Genomic DNA, 8,554 nt, shown 5'->3' with positions numbered 1-8,554 from the left:
CCCTCCCTCTCTCCATCCCTCTGTGCAACCCCCACCTCCATCCCTCCCTCCCCGTCCTCCATCCCTCCCCTCCTCCCTCCCCCTGTTCAACCTCCTCCTCCCTCCTCCCTCCCTCCCCCTGTTCAACCCCCTCCTCCCTCCCCCCATCCCCCTGTGCAACCTCCTCCTCCTCCCCCCATCCTCCATCCCCCTCTCCAACCCCCATCCCTCCCTCCCCCTCCTCTCTCCCCCCTCCATCCCCCTGTGCAACCCCCTCCTCCCTCCATCCCTCCATCCCCCTCCTCCATCCCTCCCTCCATCCCCCAGTGCAACCCCCTCCTCCATCCCTCCTCCATCCCTCCATCCCCCTGTGCAACCCCCCCTCCTCCATCCCCCTGTGCAACCCCCTCCTCCCTCCCCCCTCCATCCCTCCCTCCCTTGTGCAACCCCCTCTTCCCTCCCTCCCCCTCCTCCATACCCCTGTGCAACCTCCATCCCTCCCTCCATCCATCCCCAGGTTCCCCCTCCTCTGTCCATTTCTCTGTCACCAGGTGCACTCCTTCTCTGTCCATCAGTCTATCCCATATGCACCCCTCCTCTATCCAGCTATCTGTCCATCCCCAGGTGCACTCCTCAGCTATCCATCCATCAATCCATCTCTCTGTCCATCCATCCCGACATGCACCCCTCTATCTATTCCCATTTGAACCCCTCCAGTATCAGAGCTGCTCTTACAAGAAGTGAGCACTAATCCCTCTCGTTCCCAGCCCTCTTGGCAGGAAGAAGCTTGAACTTATTGTGGGATGTTTTCATGTATACATATCCACGGGGGAGGGTGCTGGTGTGTGTGGAGGGGGTTATGGCGGCAAGGCTGAGTTGAACAGATTGGCACTTAGCTCTGAAGCAGCTCTATTGGTGCGAACTTTATTTTATCTGTCAGGAGTTCCATAGTCTTGGTCCAGCCAATACCATGCAGAGGTTTGTAAATCAGTGCACTGGAGTCTGGTCAGTGGGGAGCCAGTGTAGGGAATGGTGAATCAGTGTGAAGTGTTCTAGTGAACAGATGATCTGCTGCATTCTGGCCCAGATGTAGCTCCCTCAAAGCATTTGGCTTCATCCCTGGGATATTCATACACTCCATATGTGTGCAGGACGGTTTACATCCCTTTTGCAGACTCCATCTATTTACAAAGTAAATTCAACATATAAGAGGAGCCCATTAATTTTAACATATATTTTGTTTACATTAAATGTATTCCCTGGATGGGAAACTCCACCCGTTTATATAGCTGTAACAGGGTGCTCTCTCTTTGTGGCTTGGCTGCTCCTTCTCTGTGGCCAAGTCACTGTATTTTCCCCCTTCCGGGGTTATCAAAGACTCTCCATACAAATGGTCTCCGGCAGTCTTCCCATGCACTGCCCAGACTGTGTCCCTTCCCCAGTGCCTGGCAGGGGACCCCGAACATGCCCCCAACTCCGAGTTCCAGCTCAGGGACCCTCTAATCAGCAGCCAAGGTCTGCACCGCCTTCGACCTTGCTGCCATTTCCCTGAGCCGTTTCCTACACCCTGGGCCCTTGGGTGATTGGTTTGTTCCTTGCTCGCCTCCCTAACATCCAGAGAGTAGCCACAGACTCCCTCACTGCAGCCGCTTTCTGCTGCCAGCTTCCTGGCTTTATACCAGCCTCACCTGTTCCTTCTCAGCTTGGCTCCATCATTATTCAGGGGTTACTTAGGCTGCCTCATTCCCATCTGCAGGGGCCTATCTGATTAACTGGCCCCTTCTCGGCCTCATTCACCCCTTCTCAGCGGGGCTGGAACAGTTTGTACAGTGGGGGGTGCTGAAAGCCATTGAACCAAACTGTAGACCCTTTATATAATGGAAATCACTTCAAGCCAGGGGGTGGAGCAGCACCCCCAGCACCCCTAGTTCCAGCACCTATGCGCCTTTTAGGCTAGTATGGGTGAACACCGCATCACAATTGTACAAATGCTCTCTTTCCCAGAGCAGAAGAGATGGTGGACATTGAGCCCAGACAGGGAGGATTCCTATTGTCCCTCTCAACATCCAGTCAGACTTTAAAGCTCATGTTTTACCTCCTCCACTTATCTGCAATCAGAACCAGCTAATGGGGCTGCCAGCTCTCCCTTGGCATGGACCATCCCAACCATATACATAGCTACACAGTGTCATTCTTAGTTCCATTTGGAGCATAGCAAGAAAAAGTCTTAACATGATGTCTGCTAGACTGAAAATCGCTGCCAAGAGATCTGGGGAAATCCCTCTTACGTTGAGACTTGTCCAACTCGATGGGGAAAGCACCAGTGGACAGACCATATCTTGCACAGCTGGATCACTTTCACTTACCTGTTCACTTTGCCTGAGTCATATTTTTGATGAGCCAGTAAAATATAATCATATCAATGCCAAGTACAGCAACCGTTCCTTATTGGCTTTGGAGCATTAGCAGGGTAGCGGCTAATAGAGTTGGTGTCTGGGAGAGTAAATGTTCGTGACGTAGACTGCTAGATCCTTGGGGCAGGGATTGCCTTTTTATTACATATGTGTATAGCAGCTAGCACAGTGGGGCCTTGATCCCTGACTGGGGCCTCTAATACAGCTAATAACTGTGAGGAATAATGGTGAGGATTTTGTGAGGCTAAACTAGGTGAGTTAGTGCTTAGATTTTCCTCTCTCTCTCATTTCCACTCCACAAAATCAAACTAAGAAAGGCACTAAGTAGAGATCCGGGCCCTCCTTATCCCATTTAGAAACAGAATAAACCAATTTTCCTGACTCTGAAATAGTGACTCTAGCAAACAGAGAGGGATTCTGGGATATGCAGATGAGAGGGATTCTGGGATGTGCAGATGAGGTGGCTGCCAACATCGGATGAAAGTGAAAGCTCTGGGCACGGGTCGGGACAGGGACAGGCAGCTGGCCCAGCCAAAAAGGATTATTCTAATGGACTTTAATAGCAGCCATAGCAACAGATCCAGATTAAGATGAGAGTAAAGGGTAAATTACTAAACAATTTGACCTCTTCTTTTGCTATGAATTGATTAATGAGCCATTTCTCTTTTTATGTCTCCTGGACTGAATCCACCATTACTTACGGCACCAGAGTCATGTATGTTAGGTTTAATTAGAGATCGTGCCAGGTTACCCCTTGAATGCATAGCCATTGGGCATGCTCGGGGCCAAGCTGTTTCTTACTATTGAATGTTGATCATCAAAGGCATATCAGGATATGTATCTGTCAGGTCAGAGTGCTCCCAACGCTCAACGTACCTTGTACACCCCTGTTATAAAGCACGTCGGGATATATCTCTGTCAGGTCAGAGTGCTCCCAACGCTCGACATAGCTGGTACACCTGTGTTACATCACATGGGATAAATATCCGTCAGGACGGAGTGCTCCCAGTGCTCAACGTACCTGGCATGCCCGTGTGATAAAGCTCGTCAGGATATATTTCTTTCAGGTCAGAGTGCTCCCAGCTCGACGCACCTGGTTCGCCCGTGTTATAAATATATATTTCTTCATTTGTTTTTTGTGTAAAAAGTGGGCAGGTGTAATACAAGTTTCCCAGAGCACGGCTGTGACTTGCAGGAGCCTCCGCTGTCACTGCTGGGGTGTCAGGTTCTTCTACCACATGAATATCTTTCTTCCATCTCTCCTGCTCCCTAGAAAAAGCAAAGGCTGCTTCTTCCCAGCAGAGAGGGAAGGAAAAAGAGATCACTGTTGTCATTTTACTAAGGGAAGGTGCTCAGGAATTATGGTGATGGTCTGTAGGTAGCTTTGTTTGGTGAGGCTTAATTTATTCATCTTTGGAATAAGCAATTTAAGGTCTTCATGTGCCAATGAAGGGTGCTGTATTAGGCCAAAGTATTCATTTTTATATTTCTTTAATACTTTGGTTAAAAAAATACCCCCCCCCCCCGCATCTTATTCAGCAGCCATAATATTGGCACATCCACCAGTGATTGCTTCACTGGTTGCATCTGGCAACTCTTGTAACTCAAGCATCAAAGGCATGTGCAATCCAGGAAGCAGAAGAGAACCATCTTCCTGCTTCCTGAAGGCCAGCTCTGAGGCTGTGCAGGGAAAGGTGTAACTCTTTACCTCTTGCCATGGAAGAATGGCAATGCAGCCTCCACTTCTTGGGTTCTTCCTTTAACAATATAGGACAAAACACAGAAGATCCAGGCCACCTAGGACTTCATGGTTGCTGTTATGCTGAACACCATGGCCACTCCAGGATAGAACTCAGCTCCTCCTGCCCCAAAAGCACAAGTCCCTCCCACATCAACTGAAGGAGAATATCAGCTGTGAGAAGCATAAGGCCCATGGTGCTGTACTAGTCGAGCAGATCAAATTCCCCCAGTAGAGGGCAGTGGTTCTCCCTCTTTCTCCCACAGTCACACACACCAGTTCTTTACCAATTGCTCATACATATTGCAGGACATGCAGAGTAAATGGAATGGAATGCATGAATTACAAATATGTATCTGTGGCTGTTGAAAGGAGGATTTAGCTTCATTTAACTTTGCAGTAGTTTCCAGAGCCCCACCAGGCAAGGGCTCTGTTGGGCTAAGTCTGTGAAAACAGATGGTAAAATACATTCCCTGCCCCAAGCCCTTTCCAGTCGAAGCGTACATCAGCACTTTCATCTTGAGGGGTAATTCCCAGCTTGAGGAGACATACCCACAATAGCTCCGATCAAGAAAGCGTTCTCAAAACAGCAGCAAGAGGGGCTAGCTGCCCTGTATACGTACCCATCTGAGCCCCTGGGTATGTACTCGGGTAGCTAGCCCATCCCATTGCTCGCGCCGCTGTGATTACACTCCTGTTTTTAGGGTTAGCTCAACCAGAGCTAAAGGGGGTAGGTCTCCTCCGGCTGTAAGCTTCCACTGGAGGTGTAGCCTAAAAGACAAGGTGATAGTGGATGAAACAAGCAGACCACGATGGATTTGGGGGAAAACAGGTTAAAAAAATGATAGGGTGTGCACGATCCTGGGCCAAAGCGGAGTAGTGATCACAGCTGACCGGCCTAGCCATTCTCCGGTTGCAGGATTCTGTGCACATCACAGAATACGAGAGGTTTGAGGAATGATGTGAAGGGGGATGAGGTGAGGGCTTTGTGGATTTTGACTGGGAGCTTTCCCATGCATCATCAATTTGGGGGAAATGAAGCGTTTCCAGAGACCTGCGCATTGCCAACATTTATTGCACGGTGTATTACGGTTGCTGGAAGTGCCTGGAATTCTCCCAGTTCTTGAGGCAGAAACTGTCCTGGGGGCCCCATAAATAACAAGGGAAGATTTGCATCTGTGGATGTCAGCAGCAAAATGTACCAGGGTGCACTGTGTTGGGCAGAACCCTGCCAGCACAGGTGCTGGTGGGTGACCCGTCAAATAGAGACACTGGAGTCTTCTGCAGATTCTTAAGGGCATTGTCTGTTTTTCAGTGCAGCATTTCTAATCCCAGGCTCACTTAGCTGTTTACAGACCCCACCTGAACAAAAAGTTTTTCTTTTAGCATCACCAGAAAGCAGCAATCCCCTCTTCTGACGCCGGCTGTGTGTGAATTCATGTGTGGGCCCTCAGAGGCTGTGAGACGTGCTGATTGGCAAAGAACAGACATTGTCCTGAGAACTGGATAGAAAAGCAGCGACTGTGTGGATGGGTGTGTGGTGATAGCTAGGGCAGCTAAAGAGCTGACAGGACACGTAGCTGTGTTCCTAGGTGGGTAGGTTCAACAAAGCTGGTACATTCAAATGGCTTCCAGGCTGAGCAGCCGTTAACATGGTGCTAGAAGTGACCTGGATTTGAATGTTGGACCTCGTTTTTACAACTCTTCGAACAGACGGCCTCTCCAGCGGCTCGGCCCCCTTTAAGGGCTTGTCTACACTACCTGCCGGATCCGATTTATCGTGTCCAGCTCTGAGCTGAGCGCTCTCCCGTCGACTCCAGTACTCCACCAGAACGAGAAGCGCAAGCGGAGTGGACGGGAGAGCGTTGGCTGTCGATTTACCGCGGTGAGTAGATCTAAGTACTTTGATTTCAGCTACGCTATTCACGTAGCTGAAGTGGCGTCTCTGAGCTTGACCTCGCACAGTAGTGTAGACAAGCCCTGATGCTGGGCTTGGGTTAGGTTCGATGCTGACCCACAAGAAAAACCGCCCCCTGCTGAATCACAAGCCCCACTTCCCACAGCACCTTTTCCTACCTGTATTTTTCTATGGACTCCTTTCTCTAAATCAGAAGCCGCCCCTGTTAGGTTGCAGAAGGCAACCGTAGCAAACAGCATTTGCACTTACAAGCTATGCTGAGTGGCCGATGAAGAGTAAGTCTGCATCTCTTGTACTGCAGCGGGATCATCTATCCTCTCTGCTTGTGTCCAAACGACTGGGTCGCTTTCCAGCTTATTTTGCCTTGGAGCAAAACCACTGTTCCAGGTTTTATGCAAACCCTGAGAACTGTTTTGTAGCAGCAGCTGTTTTTCAAAAGCCAAGGACAGCAGGGCACTTTGCCTCCAGGAACCATTGTTCTCTGCAGTGGATTTTCCTTCCATTCTGCTCCAGGGCAGCACTGGGAGACCTCAGTTCTGGGCTTCTACCGTACACATGTAACGACGGCTGTGTCATCGTGCAGCTTCACAGTGCTCAAGTCAGGCCGGTTAGTCACAAACCGGTATATTAAGAATCCCCGCCCCACCTCCCCACAACCAGAACACAACAGATCATTTAGCTCTAGGCAAAACTGCAGCTGTTTAAAGTCCAGCCAGCACACCAACTTTTCGGGGATAATTGCGGGGGAGGGTTCTGCCAAAGGCTATTTTTACATTTTATTAAATGCATCAAGGCAGGAAACTGACCCCCAGAGCATGGGGCTAACCGAGATTAGATTTTGGCTCAAAGAGTTTATCAGAGACAGGAATGTGCTTTGATGGTACGTGTGGGCACCAGTTGTTCCTCCCAAGTACCTCGCTGCGCTCACACGCACCCCTGAGCAGCCAGTGTGGTGGAACATCGCTGCTCAGCGGGGGTTTGTTCACGTGGCTCCGTGGAAAGGGAATAATAAAAATCCCACAAGCGAGAGCGAACTGTTATAAAGCTGCCTGTCACTAACACGCATCTCAGGGTGACCGAAGCCCCGAATCCTACTCCCCCAGATGATCCTCTCCTGGACAAACAAGCGTGGAGGGCCCCAAACGTGCAGAAGCTCTGCCTGCTCACTCCTGCTCCTCAGAACTGGCTGAGGCGTGGGGCAGCTGAGGTGGGGCTAGAAACTCAAGTGGGGGCAGGGAGTGACCAAGCCCCCAAGCCCATGGACACTGGCCAGCTGCACGGAAGCTCTCTCTGTCCTTCTCACCAGCGATGGCAGTGTGTCAGGGCGGGCAGCCTGGCCGACGCTCTCTGCCAGTCCCTGCTTACTCTCTGTGACCCCTTCAGACAGCAGAAGTCGCAGACATGCACAGGGCGTGATTGATGTGCATTTGCCACATTTCTGAGGTCGGGGGAAGGGGGATCCTACTGCTTAGAGCAGGGGTGGGCAAACTACAGCCCAGGGCTGCATCCAGCCCTTCAGACATTTTGATCTGGCCCTTGAGCTCCTGCTGGGGAGCAGGGTTGGGGTCTTGCTCCACGTGGCTCCCGGAAGTAGCGGCATGTCCTCCCAGCAGCTCCTATACGTAGGGGCAGCCAGGGGGCTTCACACACTGCCCCTGCAGCTCCCACTGGCCCGCAAATGAGGCCAATGGGAGCTGCAGGGGCAGCGCCTGTGGAAGGGGCAGCGTGCAGAGCCACCTGGTGGTGCCTCCACGTAGGAGCCAGAGGGGGGACATGCTGCTGCTTCCGGGAACTGCTTGAGGTAAGCACCACCCAGAGCCTGCACCCCTAACCCCTTCCAGCACCTCAACCCCCTTTCCCCAGCCCTGATCCCCCTCCCACCCTCCAAACCCTGCCAGTGGGGAGGTGTACAGGAGGGTCATGTGATTTGTTTAGTGGCTCCCACGAGCTAGAGAGGCAGCAAGGTCCCAAGGAGTAAGCACAGGGCTCTGCCACTGATTCAATGAGTGCCCTCAGGCAAGTTACTTAAACTCCCTGTTTGCCTCTAAGTAACGTGGAGGGGATGACGCTTTCCTGGTTGGCAGGGCGGTGTGAAGGCTGACTAGAGATGTTTGTACAGAGTTTTGAAGAAGCAAAGTGCCAAGCAGCAAATTAACAAAGTTTTTCTCTACCCACCAGACCTGCCAGCTCTGCCTGGGCTCAGAGAGCCAAGCTGTGTCGCTTCCCTCCGCCTCCCGCATTGTTACCAGGACCAGGAAGGCGGGGGCTGCAATGGAATCTGGCAGACAATTTGCTGCTGATGCAGGAGCCAGATTAGAATCCAGCTCCCGGTCCAGAGCAGCGTAACCTCGGCAGGGCTCCCAGTGTTGGTCAGAGCAGTGAGTGAGTGTGACTCAGCAACACAGGGAGGACGTGTTAGGGAGCAAGGTGCCATTTTCCCCAAACGTAAATACACAGGGTCAGATTCATCCTGCCCCCCCCCCATTGTCTCAATGACAATCTGAC

The 8,554-nt window shown here is 51.4% G+C and overlaps 1 long non-coding RNA gene across 2 annotated transcripts; it reads right to left on the bottom strand.

The window, feature by feature from the left end:
* Window positions 1-887: 887 nt before the first annotated feature.
* On the bottom strand, window positions 888-6,782 carry LOC125642766 (uncharacterized). Of its 2 annotated transcripts, none has more exons than XR_012669828.1 (3): window positions 4,102-6,782; window positions 3,415-3,684; window positions 888-1,160 (listed from the first exon to the last, which is right to left on the bottom strand). It is a non-coding gene; the product is annotated as an uncharacterized LOC125642766 (long non-coding RNA). The 2 variants fall into 2 exon arrangements; XR_007358504.2 differs by having other exon boundaries at window positions 3,415-3,681.
* Window positions 6,783-8,554: the final 1,772 nt, after the last annotated feature.

Source organism: Caretta caretta, chromosome 9, assembly GCF_965140235.1.
Source record: "Caretta caretta isolate rCarCar2 chromosome 9, rCarCar1.hap1, whole genome shotgun sequence".
Classification (NCBI taxonomy): Eukaryota; Metazoa; Chordata; order Testudines; family Cheloniidae; genus Caretta; species Caretta caretta.
This window is presented reverse-complemented; position numbering and strand designations above follow the sequence as displayed.